This window comes from Antechinus flavipes, chromosome 3 (assembly GCF_016432865.1).
Source record: "Antechinus flavipes isolate AdamAnt ecotype Samford, QLD, Australia chromosome 3, AdamAnt_v2, whole genome shotgun sequence".
Classification (NCBI taxonomy): domain Eukaryota; kingdom Metazoa; phylum Chordata; class Mammalia; order Dasyuromorphia; family Dasyuridae; genus Antechinus; species Antechinus flavipes.
The window spans coordinates 522110273-522130513 of record NC_067400.1 but is presented as its reverse complement, the minus strand read 5'-3'; the positions used below and the strand labels follow the sequence as shown (position 1 = coordinate 522130513).

Below are 20241 nucleotides of genomic sequence, written 5' to 3'. Positions count from 1 at the left end.
CAATTTTATTAGCTCTTTGAGCATAGTCCCAGATTGCTCTACAGAATTGTTGGACTAGTCCACAACTCCACCAACAATGCCTTGGTGTCTCTGTCTTTTCCCCCTTCCCTTTCCATCCACCCCCTTTCCTGTCTTATTAGCCAATCTAATAGGTGGTACCTTAGAGTTGTTTTAATTTGTATTTCTCTAATCAATGACTTAAAACATTTTTTCATATGACTATAGATAGCTTTGATTTCTTCTGAAAACTCCCCATTCATATCCTTTGAGCATTTATCGACTGAGGAATAGCTCTTATTTTTTATAAATTTGTCTCATAGAGTAGCCCCTTCCAGCTCTGAATTTGAGATCCTTTTCTTGACTCAGACTGAATTTCCTCATTTGTAAAATTAGGAGTTTTTGAAGCAGACATTGTCTGAGCTTTTTCTTTAGCACTGACGTTTTGTGATTCTGTAGATCATAAGGGGACAAGATGAAGACCTTGTATCCATCCATCCACCTGAGTTTTGGTGACCAGTCTTTGGTTTTTTTTTTTTTTTTTTTTTTTAATATCAGTCAGTTATCTAAGGTTTACTGTATATATGTGCATACCTACTCATCCAAGAAGCATCTGAGTACTGTGAGCCAGAAAACAAAGTCTTATTCTAAAAATCATTCAAAATCTGTGTACTTTCCTCTTCTGAGCTCAGCTTCAGTTTTCTTCTTAGAGGGTTAGACTCGTTTCCATTTTCAAATGTTTTGATCCTAATAGCCCTAGAATGGTCGGGGAAGATTTTCTGAAGGATGTAAGACTTGAGCTGGGGCCTTGAAGACCTTTATTTCATAGATTAGGGCAGATCCTTGAATCTGGTGAGTTGGGTAGAAAGCTTAGGGCTTTACTGGAGCCAGATCCTCGTTCTTTACCCATCCCCCTGCCCTGTGTCTGATCAAGGCCGTCACCTGTGGACCCAACTGGGTGGGTAGGCGACTACCCTGGCTCCCTGTAGTGGTAGCAGCTGCTGGCCTTCTCTGTTTCTTTACCCTCTCTTATCTTCAGATTTTTCCAGTGGGGAGTAATGGCATCTAAAGCTAGGGACAGATGGGGCTCCTGAGGGAAGACTGTCCACCCACACTGAAACTCAGGACCAATTTCCTTGCTGCAGAAGGCGAGATGCCCTAAACTCATGAGTCGTGCCTAGAAAGAAGGGATGGTAAAGGAAAGCATGGGAAGCAAAGTCCCATATTGTGTTTGTGAGGCAGCAGGGGATGGTAGAAGCATGCATGGATTTGGAATCAGGACTCTGTTACTTGACACTTGAGGAAGTATGGTCAAGTTCTTTAAACATTTTGGACTCTGTTGACAGCCTACAAAGCCTATATTCTCTTAATATGCCCATTTTACAGCTGAAGAAACAGAGGCACAATTAAACTTGTAAGGATGAGTAAGTTTGGTCCCTAAATGTTGATTTGACTGGCCCTTTTAGCCAGATAATTCCATCTTACCCCAAATCCTTTTGGTTTTTATAAAGTTACTTAGAGGCAATTTGATACAACTCCTGATTTGGAATAAAGAGACATGAGACATTTAACATATTGGATTACTTGCCATCTAGGGGAAAGGCTGGGAGGAGAAAGGGGAAAAATTGGAACACAAGGTTTTGCAAAGGTTAATATTGAAAAATTATCCATGTATATGTTTTGAAAATTAAAAAGCTTTAATATAAAAGATTTAAAAAGAGACATGAGATCAAATCCTTTCTTTGCCATTTATTCCCTGTGAGAAATTATTAAAAAAAAAAAAAAAAAAAAACTCAACTCCTAAAGGCAGATACTATGTCTTTTTCATCGTTGTTTCCCCCCAGGGTACTGTGGATTTGCATTTCATGTATAATGCTAGCTAGGTGGTAAAGTGGGTAGAGCACTGGTCTGGAGTCATGAAAACCTAAGTTCAACTTTAACCTCAGACATTTATTATCTGTGTAATCCTGGTCAAGTCATTTAACCCTGTTTGCCTCAGTTTCCTCATCTGTAAAATGAGCTGGAAAAGTAAATGGCAAAACACTTCCTACTTCTGCTAAGAAAACCCCAAATGAGATTACAAAGAATTGGACACGACTGAAAACAACTAGATAGGAGCAGCAGCAGCTATTTGAGCAAACCATTTTCTTCTCTTTATGGCTCATTTTCTTCCTCTTGGGAAATGAAAAAACTTAATGATACTACCAACCTGCTGGGGATATGGTGAGGGAAATGCTTTGTAAATGATGGAGTGTTATAGCACAGGAGATCTTCCTGACCTGGATTTAATAATGGCTCTATTCAATCCAGATTTTAGGTCTCAGGGGGAAGACAGCCCCTGTCCTACCAGGTCTGGGAGGGGGGGATAAGAGACATGGTCCCTGACCTCAGGAAGACTCTAGTCCTGGCCTCAGAGAACCCTTGATTTGAGAGGAGCACCCACATGTTCCCAAGCCCCAGATAATTAGAGAACAAGGCAGGATGTTCCCTGAGTGAGTTCATTAAGATGTATTTCAGACTCATAAGGGCTTGCTTGGGCTTGGATGTTCCGCAAGAACTTCCTGGGAGAGGCGGGGTTTGAATAAGGTCAGTTCAGCAGCTTGTGGACCCCTCCCTTTCTATCTTCCTCCCTCCTTCCATCCGCTTGACTATTCAGCCCACAATACTCTGGTGTTTTGCAAAAATCTTGATAACATCTATCTCAGCTGTTGCCAACACCAAGGCCAGACCACAGGCTAGGGCCAAGGATGGGGGATGGACTTAGATCTCTGCCCCAAAGTCAGGCTCTCAGGAGCTGAGCCTCCCCCAGAGTGGGAGTCACAGTAAGGGCTGGGACACTTCTATCTGAGAAACAAGTTGCATGCTGGGTCTTAAAATACACTAGATTCAAGAACTTGGGTACTGTTCCTGATTTTACCCCTTACTAGCTGTGTAACCTTGGGACAGCCCATTTATCTTTCTGTGCCTCAGTTTCCTCATCTGTGAAAGAAAGTAATGATTCAGTGATTTATCTTTTCATTCTTTTTTGCAAGGTAGCTGAGGTTAAATGACTTCCTCAGGGTCACATAGCTAGTAAATATCAAGTATCTGAGGTTGAATTTCTCCTGACTTCAGGACCAGTGCTTCTAACTTCCTCCAGTGAATTTTTTTTAAATAATAGCTTTTTATTTTCAAAATGTATGCAAAGATAGTTTTTAACGGTCACCCTTATAAAACCTTGTGTTCCCCCTAGTGATTTTTAAAATGGGAAGAGTATGTCAGATAATTTCAAAGATTCCAATAAGATATAAATACAATGTTTTGGACACATGTTTTCCCACTAACTTCAGAATTTCCATAAGCTATTTCCATATGGGATACTATTCTCAATTTCCCTCAAAGCTCTTCTTCCTGTCCCATTAACTCTGGAGATCTAAGGTAGAGGGGGGCCAGAGGTGTCTAGGGTGGGTAAGTAAGGTTTGTGTGTTTTGGGTGAGAGAGAGAGAGACAATGTAAAGGAATGGCCCACTCTAAGAAATGGTGCTAGGCGTCCATTCATACTTTTAGGATGTTAGAATCATAGAACAACTACAGAATCATGAACCCATGCAGCCATCACATTTTTGAATTTTATGAGGGTAAACTTTTAGAGTCATTAAATTCTTACTTCTTAGTTTTTGAGATGACTAAAAGCCCAACAGACAATTTCTGGGTAATTAATAATCAGTTTATTAATTAGACTAACTGGTAATCAGTAAATTAATGGTCACTGGTTTCTCTTGGTAACTAGACAAAACCATGGGGATCCCTGAATGTTTTAATACCTTTGGAAAAAGAGGCACCCCGACAGGTGAAAATCAACCCTCACTGGTGAACAACAGTTAATGAGAAGTTAGATATATTAATGAGGAGGTAGGCTAAAAGTCTAGCTCCTGCTGAGAATTTGACTTGATTATGTGACTAGGTTGCCTCCAAGCAATCTGGCCAAAGGAATTCATCTCTGTCCAGACCACCCTAGTTGATTTTCTCCTTCCTGAGCTGAGTTCCCCTGTATTGCAGTGGAAAGGTGGAAGGGCATGGCTCACTGCTTTAGGCCTGGAGTGCACCTAGATTAGATTCCATATTATCACTCTAATTTCTAGTTGGGTAGGGTCCCCCAATATCCACAGAGTATTTCTGGTTCATTCTATTGAATCCTGGAGGATCTCATTTTATCTTTAACAAGTGTCCCTTATCTCAAACCACTTCCTCCTCTGACTCCCCCAGAAGACAAAATAATCCTGGTTATCTTTTCTAGTAACATGCACTTTCTCTTATTTCATTGCTGTTTCTAGACCCAGTCTCCTCTCAACCTGCAGAAGTATACTCTTGTCCTGTTAAGGACCATGCCTAAGTGTGAAGGGGTGAGTCAGTTCTCCCCACAGCTGTGAATCATAACACATTTGAAGAAATTGCAAATCAGCTTTTACTGGTGCAGAAGTTGCTTGTGAATTGGGAGTGAAATAAATCGGATGCAAGAGGTCAGTATCATCCTCTCACAGGAAGGGATCTATTCTGCTAGTCAGAATCAGCTCCCCAGCAGCCACTAGCAGGTGGCTTCGATAATATTGTCTTATCTCAATGCATTTAATTTCTGGCCTCAAAGTCATTTTCCTTCTCTAGTGCCTCCTTAATTTTTTCCTTTATCAACAGATTCAGAATTTTGCTCACCACTTCCTCTTTTCCCTAACTCCTGCATCAATACATACATGCAATACATAGACATTGAGATTTCCTCGAATACCCTTGGCACCCATGACCCAGACTTTTACTCTTGATCAGCCACACCACAGAGATGACCATGCCCCTGACCTTCTCACTACACACAGAGTTTCCCCTTCCATATCTGATCATTGCCTCCCATCACCATTTCCATCTCTGAAATCTATTCTTTAATCTCACTTGACCTCTCTAGTTCCTCCAGTCTTAGTGCTTTCCCAGGCTATGGCTCCAGTTTAGGCTTCGCTTTCCTCTTTCTTCCTTCTCAAATTTGACCTAGGAATTTACCAGTTCAATGTCATACTGCTCTGTTCTCTTGCCACTCATGTCCCCATTATCTCCCCCAATCTGCCTCCTTGACTCTCACTGAATACATGAAAAGATAGCGTTCTGGAGAAAATCACAAAACTGAGTTGACCGAGTCCACTACAAGCTATGTTGTCTCATTTCAATAGTGCTCTTTCCACTATAAGGTAATTCTTTTACTCTTTTTAACTTCAATTTTAAAATATTTACTATTTTGTTTTTATATCACCTTCATTTCTGAATATGTCTTCCCTTCCATTATCTAGGAAGACTTTTTTTGTAACAATTTTTAAAAAAATAGGAAAAAAATAAATAATTTCACAAAACTAATCAACCACCACCACCACCACCATGGAGTTATTTTTAGAAAGGATTAGTAAATAAGACAGCAAAAGTGAAATGAGCAGAACCAGGAGATCATTGTACACAGCAACAATAAGATTATATGATGATCAACTCTGATGGACGTGGCTCTCTTCAACAATGAGATGATTCAGACCAATTCCAATAATCTTGTGACAAAGAGAGCCATCCACACACAGAGAAAGGACTGTGGGAAATGAATGTGGTTCACAACATAACATTTTCACTCTTTTTGTTGTTGTTTGCTTGCATTTTGTTTTCTTTCTCATGTTTTTTTCCTCTTTGATTTGATTTTTCTTATATTGGATTTAACATATATTTCTACCATATTTAACATTTAAAAAAGATAGCAAAACTAACCAAGATATCAACTGAAACTGATAGTATTCAGTATTTCATACCTATAGTCTCTCACTTCTGTAAAAAAAAAAAAAAATAGAGGGACATAGATTTCTGGGATACACTTGACTTGATTGATTTCCTTTAGCATTCTTCAAAATAGATGTTCCAAATCTTCTTTTCTTTCCTCAAGCCTGCCATACCACCTTCTGTTTCTTGACTCCTCCCCCAAAATAACAAAAAGTGTACCAGAACCAGCTCTGACCAGCTTGTGCTTAGTGTGTGTAATTTTCAGTGTATGCATTTGCTCCTCAGAGATCTGCTTTAAATTTAGTCTTGATCTATTGTTTTGTTGATATTCTAACTTTTAGAAAGTGTTAACAATTCAGATTAAACTTAAAAATGTCAGTGTATACATTCCCCCTCTTCTCAGGGGAATTGTTAAATATTGTAAAAATGTTACATATTTTTAACTATTTATCAACTTGAGCTCCACAAGAAAGCAAATAAAAGAAAAGGGGAAAGGAGCCATCACTGAACTGGAGTCCTGTTGACTGTAGGAAAATTTAAAATTGATATTTATATAGTCTTTTAAGGTTTGAAAAGTGCTTTACATTCTTTATCTCATTTCAGCTTCAGAACACTCCTGGCTTCCCTCTCAGTAATGGATCATAGAATCACAGATTTAGAGCTAGAAGATATGTTATGATAATCATTATTGCCAGTATTGTTGCTGTTGTTAGCTCTATGATCTTGGCTAAGTCCCTTCCTTTCTAGGTCTCAGTTTCCTATTAGAAGGAAAGTTTTCCTAGTAAGGAAAGTGCCTGCCTCACCTTGCCCTCATGGCAAAGGAGGATAGATGTGAAAGTGTTCTATAAACTGTGAACCCAGTATGATAATTACTAATGATGTTGTTATTAACCTGTAAAAGTGTTCTCTTCTGATGTTTCATTATGATTGGGCGTTTCCTTGGATTCTGGTGGGTCTTAATGGGGAGATTCTATAAGATCCTGTTAGGTCAGACAATCTAATAAAATGGAATTTAATAAAAATAAATGTAAAGTCTGACAGTTGGAGTAGTCTCAGCACCTAACAAAGTGCCTGGAACATAGAAGACACTAAATCCTTCCTTGCTGGCTGATTAGGGTGGAGGAAGGTAGGTGAGAGACCCTAAAACAACTGGAGACAAAGGAAGTAAACATGGCTGAAGACAGGTTGCGATGCAGTATTCAGCTCAGAAGCTTTACATAGAGAGTTTCCCTTCTCCATGTCTTTGCCCAGGCTATCCCTCATCCTTGGTATTTCCTCTCTTCTTATTTCTGACGCTTTAATTCCTGGTTCCCTTCAAAGTTCAGCTCAGATACTCTTCTCCAAAAGGCCTTTCCCAGTTTCCCCCAGTTCATAGTATGATAAATCATAGTAAAATAGTATATAGCACTTTTAGATTTGTCAAGTGTTTTACGTATATCATCTTGTTTATTTTTATAACAACTCTGTGAAGAAGGAGCCATTGACAGATGATGAAACAGGTTGAAAGAAGCTAGGTGACTTGACTAGGTTCACACAGAAGTCTCTGAGGCAGAACATTTAAACTCAATCCTTCTTGACTCTGAGTCCTTGTCTCAGTGACCTCAAACTCCATCCCTTTGATGGGAACTCAAGCCACCTTGCCTTCTCCCTAAGTCCAAAAAAAGACCTTAAGATCTTAAGCCACTTTTGAGACCATCTCCTTAAATCTTCCCTGATTTTGTTTCTCCAACTCTCTCCTGACTTTGTCTTTATTCATGAAGCATCTCTCTACCTCCTCCTGATTTTATTCTTCAAGCATCTCCCCATTTTATCCTTCAAGTATCTCCCCAACTATTCCCAGATTCCTTATCTCCCCAACTCTCTCCTGGTTTCTTCTCCATCTGTCTATAAAATCTCCCCTTTCCAAAGTATGGCACAAAATTTGTCCATTGGATTTGTCCAAGGCCTTTACTCACTAATAAAGGCATCTTTTGTCTAGAAGAATGCCTCATTGTGATTTTCCACAATATTTGCACTTCATTTTTGCACTCTTGAACCTCATCATGTGGCCTTCACTTTTATAGATAGGCCCAGGAGGTAAAACAACTTTCCCAAAGTCATACAGGTAGAATTTGGACCCAAACCCTCCTATTCTTAAGGCAATGTTCTTCCCTATCCCCTTCCCCTTTTCTAAACATTCTTTAGTTTTTCCTTTGTACACATATTTTGCATTTGCTTGTCTGTGTATATTTTGTTTCTATAAAGAGAATATAAGCTTCCTCCAGGGCAGGGAATGTTTCATTTTTGTCTTTATTAGCCCAGTTCTTAGCACAGTACTTGGCTCACAGTAATCAATTTGACATTTCTTAGGCATCTACTATGTCCCAGAAACTGAGGAAACAAAGAAAGATAAAATAGTCCTCTGCTCTCAAGAAACTCACAATCTGAAAGGAGAGCCAACACACAAACAACTAGATATAAACAAACTTCAGACATGGTTAATTGGATGTTTAATCAGCAGAGGAAATGCACTAGAATTAAGAGGGATCAGGAAAAGTTTCCTGTAGAAGGTGGGATTGCTTAATAAATCTTTGTTGGATTAAATTGGTTTAATTTACATGAAGAAAATAAGGAAGCTTTATTGAATTGCACCCTTGTTGTGCTTCTGAGAAGAACTTGATTTTAGACTGTATTAGTCTTGGGAGAGAGTTTTCCATACTCTTCCTGGGACAGACCAGCTCCAGAATCTTGTGTTCAGGTCTAGACTAGAGATCCTAGGAAGGTCGTTGACAGACTGGAGCATGTTTGACAGGTCTGGAGGAGATTCATGAATATCAGGAAGGCTGGCAGCCCCAATCAGAGAGGAAGGAACTGGCATAGAATGATCCTTGGCTTCCATATCTGAAGTTGGGCTGTCCTGGAAAGAAGAGAATAGACTTGTCCTGTGTGACCCTAGAGGGCAGAATGAAGAACAAAGTTGAGAAGGAGCTCGAGCCTGGCTGAGGCTCTGTATGATGAACAACACTTCCTAATAATTCTGGCTGTTTCAAAGACAGGGCAGGGAGAGGGGAGTGAGCTTCCTGACACTGTTGGTCTTTCAGCAAATGGTTACAGACCACTTGTTGGAGGCTGTAGGTATCCTTTTCATGAGGTCAGGGCAGCAATCTCTAGTTCACAATAAACATGTGACAAATTCACATTAGCCATTCTCTTTGCCAAAAGGTAGGTTTATTTAGGAGAAAAGGTTACAGATAAAATAAGAGGTAAAATAGTCCCCAGGAGTGGCAAATATGAAATAGAGTTGGGAGAGCAATAGAGTCATCATTATTAAGGAAAAGAGCTTGGGAGAATCCATTAAAGAAATATGCCATGAAGTCTGAATATACTGTTGATTAAAAAGTTAGATCCATAGAGAACTTTAATAGATTAATCAGAGTTAGTTATAATAAGGAGAAAAACGCCATTAAAGGGAAGAGACTATGAAGTGAGAGAGAGAGAATACTGCACAGTGGGCTTAGTTCTGAAAAGTGGTCAGCTAAGATTTTTATCATGAGCGGATTTTTTAAAGGGGAAATAAAAAGTCTCAGGGGCTTCTCAGGATCAGGGAAGAATTTAGTAGCTCAGAGTGAGGGATGAAGAGGTCAGATGGAATACCTGGCTGACCAGGTCGCAGACCTGTCTAAAGACACTAATCAGTCTCAAAGATTGTTTAAAGATGCCTGAAGATTTGAGGAATAGAAAATGAGTTCCATCCCCACAATGACAGTATACAAACAGGGTAGTCTGGGAATTGGTTATGTCTGATAAAACTTGATTGTGCTTCTTCCTGACAAGGGAAGAGAGAAATCTATATCACTTTGAGGTCCTGTGACTCTGAGATTCTGCAATTCTTTGTTAGGAAGTTCTTGGGCTGAGACAAAACTTGTTTCCCTTGTGACTTCCTTGTTCTGTTCCCAGAGCCACATTCTTTTTTTTTTTTTAATTTTTTATTTAATAATTACATTATATTGACACTCGTTTCTGTTCCGATTTTTTTCCCCCTCCCTCCCTCCATCCCCTCCCCCAGATGGCAAGCAGTCCTTTATATGTTGGATATGTTGCAGTATATCCTAGATACAATATATGTTTGCAGAACCGAACAGTTCTCTTGTTGCGTAGGGAGAATTGGATTCAGAAGGTATAAATAATCCGGGAAGAAAAACAAAAATGCAGATAGTTTACATTCGTTTCCCAGTGTTCTTTCTTTGGGTGTAGCTGCTTTTGTCCGTCATTTATCAATTGAAACTCAGGTCTCTTTGTCAAAGAAATCCACTTTCATCAAAATATGTCCTCATACAATATCGTTGTCGAAGTGTATAATGATCTCCTGGTTCTGCCCAGAGCCACATTCGACTTGGCTTCTGGGCCATTTGCCTCTGGATAGCCCTGGAGACCTTGGAAAGCAGTGTGACTTTATAGCATCCTCTTCTCTCTTCCCTTTGACCCTCAGTGATAATCTAGTCTGGAGTCAGGAAGACTTGAGTTTGATTCTGTCTCAGACACATGCTAGTTGTGGAATTCTGAGCAAGTCACTTTCTTTCTTTTTGCCTCAGTTTCTTCATCTGTAAAATGAGGTGAAGGATGAACTCAATGTCTTCTGAGATCCCTTCCAGCTTTAACTCCATGATTCTATGATTCTGCAAGCTGAACTAAATAACCCCTGATCTTTGTTTTCTCCTGTGACACAGTACTTGCCCATTTCTAACAAAAGCTCTCATTTCTGTATTGTTTTCAAGTTTACAAAGCGACTTCCCCACAATCTTGTGACAAAGGGCAGTGTGAGCATTATTACTATTCATGCTTGACATAAAAGTAAATTGATCAGGGAAGGGGAAAGTTTTGCTCGTTGGTGGGATAGCAGTATTTGGAACATGATTTCTCAGTGGGACATAAACTCTATGAGAGCAAAGTCTGTTTTGTCTTTGTAAACCTCAGGACCTAGCAGAGTGCTTAGTACATAGTGAGCAGTTAATGTTTGTTGCATTAAATTGTCAAGTTCTGTATTCCAAGGAGCTGGGGGTTAGAAAAATTGGAGCCAGAAGAGACCTGAGAGATGAGTCCAACAACCCATCCCCCCATTTTTCAGATGAAGAAACTGAGACCCAAAGAGCGTTCATATAGGTAGTAAATAGTAGAGCTAAGATTGGAACCCAGGACTCTAACTTCAAACCTAGTGTTCCTTCCACTATAGTTTCTTGTTATGTGTATGTGATCTCATGGGTGTAGAAAAACCCTTTCACGAATTCAGATTGTATTTTCTTTGCACTTCTACAGGTTGCCTGGGGGCACTAAGAGGTTATGGGACCTACTAGAGCCACAGAGCCAGTGTAAGTCAGAGATGAGTCAGGAACCAGATCTTTCCTGACTCCAGGGCCAGATCTGTCAAATCAGTTGTTATGCTTTTTGTTCACCATGATTTAATTTCTATGGACTCCCTCCTTGCCCTACTCCTCCCTCTTTCTCCTATCCCTGTGTACCTTTGTTTGAACCTTAACAGACTCTTGCTGGGTTTCTCATTCTAATGTGCCTACCATTTCCACCTCTCATCCAGCCCAATTCAGTCCTTATAAGTGCTTGGGTCAGGCTTCTCCATCCTGATTGACGAGGCCTGGCACATTCCTGAGCCAGCTGATGCCAGTCTCCACCTCAAAGCCTAGCAGCCCAGGCCAGGGCTGTCCTGGGCTGGGGCCATTGTATCAGGTGACTGCCCTAAATTCTGTGGGGCCCAGGTAGGGAGCGCCCTCATCCTTTGTTTCTGCCCCTGAATCTGGAAGGACTGAAGTAGATGGAAAGACCACTTAGGCAGTGGCCAGGAGCACAGGATGGGGTAATAGGAAGAGCTGTTGGCTGGGAGCCTGGAGACCTGGGAATTGGTGCCAGCCCTGCTACTGGCATTCTCTACCCTGCTTCCAAAATAATCTTTGTAATGCACAAGTCTGCCTGTTAAAGACAATGTGATGGGGAAAAGAGCCTTGGACCTGGGGGTCATTTCTTTTACCAGCCACGTGACTGATTAATCATCATTTAACCAAAAAGAGTTTCTGATGTGCCTGTTATGTGCCAGGCACTGTGCTAGGTACTGGAGAGGCAAAGACAAAAATGAATCAGTTCTCAGCCTTGAGGAGCTTATAGTCTAACCAGGAAAGACAACATGTACATGTATGTATCGACATTGGCTTCAAAATGAATACAAAATAGTTTGGGGGATGGAGGGTCCTAGGAGAGGATAAGGATAGAAGTGGGGTCAGGAAAGGCTTCATGTAGAAAGTAGTTCTTGAATCGAGTGTGTGTGTGTGAATGCTTTTAATCTCCCCATAGCATTTTATTTTTTCCAGTTACATGTAATAATAATTTCCAACATTCACTTTTCTGGGGGAATATATATTTATTTATTTTTCTCCTTTTAAAATTTTTATTAAAGCTTTTAATTTTCAAAACATATGCATGAATGATTTTCAGCATTCATCCTTGCAAAATCTTGTGTTCCAAATTTTTTCCCTCCCTCCTCTAGACGGAAAGTAATTCAATATATGTTAATCATGTGCAAAATTCTTCTACATGTGTTTCCACAATTATCGTGCTGCATAAGAAATATCAGATCAAAAAGGGGAAAAAATGAAAAAGAAAACAAAATACAAACAAACAACAACAAAAAAGTGAAAATATTATGTAGTAGTATACTCTCAGGAGTATCAATTGGAACTGAATTAGATCTTCTCTTTATCGAAGAGATCCACTTCCATCAGAATATATCCTCATACAGTATCGTTGTTGAGGTATATAATGACCTCCTGGTTCTGCTCATTTCACTTAGCATCAGTTCATGTAAGTCTCGCCAGTCCTCTTTGTATTCATCCTGCTGGTCATTTCTTACAGAACAATAATATTCCATAACATTCATATACCATAATTTATTCAGCCATTCTCCAGCTGATGATCAACCACTCAGTTTCCAGTTCCTTGCCACTACAAAAAGGGCTGCCACAAACATTTTTGCACATGTGTGTCCCTTTTCCTCTTTTATGATCCCTTTGGGATATTAACCCAGTAAAAACACTTGTTGCTGGGGGAAGACAGCAAGTAATTCGATATATATTAAATATCCCAATTCTGTTATACATATTTCCACATTTATCATGCTTCACAAGGAAAATCAGATCAAAAAACAAAAAAAAAAAAGAGAGAGAGAGAGAAAAAACAAGCAAACGACAACAAAAATGGTGAAAATACTATGTTGTGATCCACATTAAGTCCCCATAGTCCTCTCTTTGGGTGAAGATAGCTTTCTCCATCACAAGTTTATTGGAATTGGCCTTAATTACTTCATTGTTAAAAGGAACTAAGTTCATCACAAGTTGGTCATCACATAATCTTCTTGATGCTGTGTACAGTGTTCTCTTGGTTCTACTCACTTCATTTAGCATAACTTCATGTAGATCTCTCTAGACCTTTTTTTTTGAAATCATTCTGCTGATTATTTCTTATAGAACAGTAATATTCCATAACATTCATATACTATAATTTATTCAACCATTCCTCAACTGATGGACATCCACTCAGTTGCAATTCCTTGCCACTACAAAAAGGACTGCTACAAACATTTTGCCATGTAGTTAGTTTTCCCTTCTTTTTAATGTATCTCAAAGAGATACAGACTCAACAGAAACACTGTTGGATCAAAAGACATGTCCAGTTTGAATAGCTTTTTGGGCATAGTTCCAAATTGTTCTCCAGAATGGTTGGATCAATTCACAACTGAACCAACAATGTATTGGTGTCCCAATTTTCCAACACCCCCTCCAACATTTATCTTTTTCTTTTCCTGTCATCTTAGCCAATCTGAGAGGTATGTGGTGGTGCCTCAGAGTTGTCTTAATTTGCATTTCTTTAATCACTAGTGATTCAAAGCATTTTTCATATGGAAATAGTTTTAATTTCTTTGTCTCAAAATTGTCAGTTCATATCCTTTGACCATATCCTTTGACCATTTATCAATTGGAGAATAGCGTCAATATTCATTTTTGTAAGATTTTGTGTTTCAAATTTTTCTCCCCTTACCTTACCCCTTCCCAAGACAGCAAGTTATTTGATATAGGTTAAATATGTGCCATTCTTTTAAACATATTTCCATATTTATCATATTGTATAAGAAAAATGAGACTAAAAGGGAAAAAAAACTATGAGGAAAAACAAAAACAAAAAAAGAAAGTGAATATACTATGCTTTGATCTATACTCAGTCTCCATACTTCTCTCTCTGGGTGCATTTTCCAACCTAAGTCTATTGGAATTGCTTGGAATCATCATATTGTTCAGAGGAGCCAGGTTCATCACATTTGATTATCACATAATCTTGTTACTGTGTACAATGTTTTCTTGAGTTTGCTCATTTCATTCAGCATCAGTTCATATAAGTCTTTCCAAGCTTTTCTGAAATCAGACTGCTCATCATTTCTTATGGGACAATGATGTTCCATTACATTCACATACCATAATTTATTCAACCATTTCCCAACTATAGGCATCTATTCAATTTCCATTTCCTTGCCACCATAAAAAGAGCTGCTACATTTTTGCACATGTGAGTCCTTTCCCCTCTTTTATGATCTCTTTGGGATACAGACCCAGTAGTGACACTGCTGGATCAAAGGGTAGAAACATACTTATTTAAACAGTTTTTCTTATTTGTTTGCTTTTTCTTTCTCATTTTTTTTCTCCTTTTATTCTGATTTTTCTTTTATAACATGATCAATATGAGAGGATTGCACATGTATAATTTATATAAGATTGCTTGTCTTAGGGAGAGGGGAGATAAAAGAGGGAGGGAGAAAAATTGGAACCTTGAATTGAATATAAGGTAAAGAATACTAGGAAACCAAGAGTTAGGACAAAGAAGGAACGCATACCAGGGATGGGATATGGTGTGTACAAAGATATAGAGACTAGACATGGGAACATCATGCTAGAGGAATAACAGTGAGTTCAGTATAATACTTTAGAGCAGAGTATCAACATTCCCACAAGTCAGTATGTAGCCACTTTATATGTGGATTAGAGTTCCCTGCTTGCATTTGAGTTTGATACTACTGCTGTAGAGTGTATGGAGGAGGAATAATGTATAAAAAGATGAGAAAGTTGGGAATGGGCCAGATTGTAAAGGAGTTTGAATGCCAAGCAGAGGAATTTGCATTTGATCCGGGAGGTAAAAAGGTCTATTTGACTTTTTTGAGTAGAAGAAATGAGATGGCTAGATCTGTTGCTTGAGAAAAAAATCCTCAGCAGATATGAAGAGGATATATTGAAGCAGGGAGAGATTGCGACAGGGAGGCCAATCTAGAGATCATTGCAAAAGTCTAGGTGAAAGGAAGACCTGAACCAATATGGCAGCTGTGTGAATAGAATGAAATTACAATCTCCCAATTCTATAAATTAGATTTAATAATGTTTGAGGTACCTACAATATTGAAGTAGCAAGGTAGTTGGGAGGTTCAAAATATATGGAAAACACTTGGTGCATCTTTAAAAAGTTTGTCTAGCAGAACATAAGATCCCTGAGAGCAGGAATTATTTTAATTTCCCTCCCTGTATTCTTAGGGGGTGGTTAGCATGAGGTATTGTGTACAGAAAGTGATCACTGGATATATTTTGGACTAATTGTTATTCTTTGCTTAAAAAGCTTCAGTGACTTCTTATTGCATCAGGTAAAATATAAATGTCTCAGCCTGGAGTCAGATATCCTGGGTTCAAATCCCCCCTTTGCTACTGACTACTTTGGTGGCTTTGGACAAGTCATTAAATCCCTCTAAGTCTCACCTTTTCCCATTTGTAAAATAAAAGGATTAAATTACATGAACTCTAAACTCTAAATCTTTATTTCTATAATCTGACTCCTTTGGTGTTTCAAGACTATTTCATATTTTTGTTTCCCCTTTCTCATACTCTGAAAAATTATATAAGTTATTCAGATCTGGAATGTATCCCTTCATTTTTGCTTTAGAATTTTTATCTTCCTCTAAGAAGCAATATGGGTGCCATCTTTTTGAAGTCTTTCTTGATACTTTGTCTTCACTTACATCTACCTGATTTATTTCTTCACATGTTGGATTTCTCAGTGGAACATAAACTCTATGAGAGCAAAGTCTGTTTTGTTTTTGTAAGCCTCAGGACCTAGCATACAATTTTGCTCTAAGGTCCTTTCTGACTCTAGTTTACTACACAAGTTCCTCTAACAGGATCTAAACTTCATCAATAAAATGAGGACATGGATGTCTTTGTCTACCTTCACGGATGACTCTTTTATTTTATTTTTAAATAATACTTTATTTTCCCCCAGTTACCTGTAAAGACAGTTTTAAACATTCATTTACAGCATTTTTTGAGTTTTGAATTCTCTTTCTCCTTCTCTTATCTCCCCCCTCCCTGAGACAGTAAGCAATTTGTTATAGATTGTATGTGATCAGTCATGCAAAACATATTTCCATATTAGCCATGTTACAGAAGAAAATGCAGACAAAAAAAAATAAAGTAAAAAAATATGTGTTCTGATCTGCTTCCAGACTCCATCAGTTTTTCTTCTGGAGATGAATATAATCTTTTCATCATAAATCCTTTGGAAATATCTTAGATCATTGTATTATTGAAAATAGCCATCATTCACAGTTGATCATTGTACAATATTGTTGTTCCAATGTACAATGTTCTCTTGGTTCTGACTATTTCATTTTACATTGGTTCATATAAGTCTTCTCAAGGTTTTTGTGAAACCATCCTGCTCATCATTTCTTATAGCACAATACTTTCCCCTCCTTATGGATGATTCTAATGCCAAATGAGATAATGGATGTGAATGGGTGCCAAGGAAATTAAGCCAGGGACATAAATCAGTAGTGCTAAATCTTGTGAAGTCTTGAATGCCAGGCTTTGAGTTAATGGAGACCTTAGCTACTGCACACTCCTGAGCTGAGAAAGGGCTTGATGGGGCTGGGCTGTATTGGTGACTCTGGACCTATGATAGAAGGGAAAATCAGGAAGACACTGGAAGTGGGAAGGCTTGGGAGAGGCTGCTGCAATCATGGCTTGGATGCTGGGCTTCATAAGGCTGGTGAGGGGATGAGGGATGTTGGAATTTGGGGAAAAAACAAGGAATTAGGACTTGTGGTAGGACAGCAAACAGGAAAGAGGAGTCAGAGGCAGTCTGGAGACAGGAAGGTCAAGCTAGGGACAGAAAGAGGCAGGATTGGCAAGAATCAGAACGGGTTTAGGGAAGAAAGATAATGAGTTGAATCCCTCCCTAAGGGTAAAAGTGGAAAGCTGGGTTAAGCTAAGACCAAAAGAGACAAATGGGAGGTAGAAAAGAATTAGAGACAATGTAGATTATCATCCACTGTGGAATGCCTAAGCAAATTGTGGTACTTGAATGGAATAATAGTGTCCTGTAAAAAAAAAGAACAAATATGGTGAAATGGACAGACACGAGATAGACAGCTCAGACCAGATTATTTAATTTAAAGCATCCTTTAATCGCTGGCCGGCCAGGACTGACCTCCACTAGACAGGCTAGAAGAGACCAGCCCCGAACCTTTAGCCAGGTACACTTGTAAGCACATTTGCCGCAGCCTGGTACACCCTTGTGGTTACAAATTTCGGAAAGCATGACACAGTTTCTCGTTTACAATGGGGATATGTTTGGATGGGAGTGAGCTCACAACGGAACTTGTTGACATGTTTTGCAATGTTGTCCTGACTCTGTTAGGTACACACTTCTCGGAAAGACTGGGACTTCACCTGCTTCTCAGAAAGTCTAGGGTCTCATGAACCAGGGGATGGGGGCCCAGTCTGAATATAACACTTCCCTTAATTTAGTTTGAGCAATGTCTGCCTATAAACCTGAGGCCCTTTGACACAGGGATGAGGGGGCCAGTCTTTTGTCCATTTCACTAGCAAATACTAGAATTGTAGAAAGACTTAAATGAACTGATACAAAGTAAAATAAGCAAAACTAGAAAAACAGTAGAAGCAGTAACCAACAATGGAAATGGAAACAACAGCAACCACAAAGTAGTTGAAACAAAATGTTACAAAATTATAAAAAAGATCAAGGATGGCCCCAAAGAAAAGGTATAAAAGGATACTCCCTGCACTTCTTTGGCTAGGTGAGAATCTTTGGGTATGAAATATAATTACAGTTAGGTTTTTTTTTGAATGCATTTATTGGTTTTTTCTCTTCCTCTTTTTAAAAAAAAAAAAAAAACTTTGTTACGAGAGATGGCTCTCAGTGAAAATTGAAGGAACTGTTGTTGAGTTGTTTTTTAGTCATGTCTGACTCTTTGCGACCCTGTTTGGGGTTTTCTCGGCAAAGATATTGGAGTAGTTGACCATTTCCCTCTCCAGCTCATTTTAGAGAACACTGATGCAAACAGGATGAAAAGACTTGTCCAGAGTCACCCAGTTAGTGTCTGAGGCTAGATTGGAACTGAGGAAGATGAGTCTTCTTGACTCTAGGTCTGGTACTCTATCCATTGAACCACCTAGCTGCCCTAAGGGGAAATGTTAGATAATATTTTTTTTAAATCACTAAAAAAATTTAAAAAAAAATAAATGTAAGGTTTTTCTAGATCCCAAGGAATGATCCATGCTATTAACTCTGGATTCACTTCTTAACCCAGAAGTACAATTTCCTTTTAGGCTCATGCTGGACTCCCATTATCCCCAAGAGGCCATTTCTGTTGTCCCTGGCAGCCCATTATATTTGAACTCCAGCACCTCCCTTCCATTAGTTCAGCTACCTAATATTTCCATTAGCCTCATTGCCTGATTGCCTATGAGACCTCTAGCCTGATTTCCATTAGTCTTGCTGCACAATTCCTTTTAACTGCCACCCCCGCCCCCCCCCCATCTCTGCCCCAGCTCCCTCATGGATGTCCACTGATTTTCCAGAAGTTAGTTCTTCAATTGGGTTCCTTCTTCAAGGCTTGCTTCCAGAGTTCTATTAATTCTACCACCCTATTTTCTTTTTTCTCAGTGCCTGATTTCATCCAGGTCATTGGGCACCTGGTATGGGAGGTTCTGTTTGGGGCATTTCATTAATCCAGGAGAGCATCTGTCCTGCCAGAAGACCCAAAGGTTTTGGGGCTCAAAGTGACTCAAGCTTTCACTCAGCTTTTCTCACCAGTATTCTTGTCCTCTCAGGACATGCATTCTCTAGATCTGTGCCAAGTCCTAGAGTACCCTGACTGGGTGAGAATCTATCAGCTCCCTTCAGGAGTAGGGAGAAGAGGCCTGCCATAAAGGGTGGAGAAAATTTGAGATGGCCGAAGAGGAAAAAGAGGGAAGGAAAGGATTCTCTCTCTCCCTCAGATTATTTAGTCCTGAGAGCAAAGACCTAAGGAGACTTGATTACTGTATTTACATACCTGAAGGACTGGCATTTGGAAAAGAGAATAGACTTGTAGTTAGGGAATTGAAATAGGGAACTGTAGTTAGTATTAAAATTGAAATTTCAATGTCTATATTTAACAGATGGGGAAACTGAGGTTTAGAAAGGTTAAATGATTGAAAAGGTTACATAAATCAGAAGAAAAAAAGCTGGGGTTTTAATCTGGGTCTCTTCTGATTAAGTCCCAGTTAATCATAAGAAACTGCAGAGAGAGATTTCAGTTCAATGTAAGAAATAAATAGGGGCAGCTAGCTAGGTGGCATAGTGAATGGAACATTAAGCCTGAAGTCAGGAACATCTGAGTTCAAATCTGGCCTCAAATACTGGACAAATCACTTAACCCCATTGCCTCTTTCCCTGGCCCCAAGAGAAAGAAACAAATGTCCTAAAGAAAATAAAATATTTTGGGAAGAGGTCATAGATTCCTTATTGTTGGAGGTGGGTGAGTGAGACTAAATGATCAAAGTTTGCTGGGGATATTGTGGAGGTCTACAAACTGGGAGGCGTGGCTCAAGGTTGGCCTAGTTTGTAGGTACCCTGGATTGGCCTGGGATTATGAGGACCATCAGGAGGAAGTGGTGCCCTTTCCCCAGAAGCAGCACCCTTAGACAGCCTCTGTTGTCCCACTCTAGTTGTCTTCCAGTAAGTTCCCCGTTATTTGCCTAGTCCCAGTGGCAGAGGACTCCTTCTGCCATAATTATTGTTGACCTCCCTGAATCAGAACAGGTTAAGATTAGGTCTCTGTTACACATAAGCCTGCTCAGATAAAGGTTGGACTGGGCGCTTTCCTGAGTTCTCTTCCAACCCTGAGATGCTATGATGGTGCCTGAGAATGAGGTTTGGCAAATTTCCCACATGCCCCCACTCCCCTGCCACCCAGGGCGATCAGGCACTGCTCCACCATCTGTTCTCTGGGCAGCGCCAGGCCTCCTGCTGCCCCTGATCTGGGCTTGGAGCCCAGGGGCCGAGACTGGGCAAAGACAAGGGCTGAACTGGTGACAGTGGACAGAGAGATTT

The 20241-nt window shown here is 39.6% G+C and overlaps 1 protein-coding gene across 1 annotated transcript in view; it reads left to right on the top strand.

Moving 5' to 3' along the window:
- The window catches only part of P2RY2 (purinergic receptor P2Y2), a 60183-nt gene that overhangs the window by 16670 nt on the left and 23272 nt on the right, over positions 1–20241 (top strand). Inside the window, exon 2 of the mRNA XM_051987175.1 lies at positions 4311–4496. The gene's annotated coding sequence lies outside the window, so the exon portion shown is untranslated. The remainder of the gene's footprint in view (positions 1–4310; positions 4497–20241) is intronic.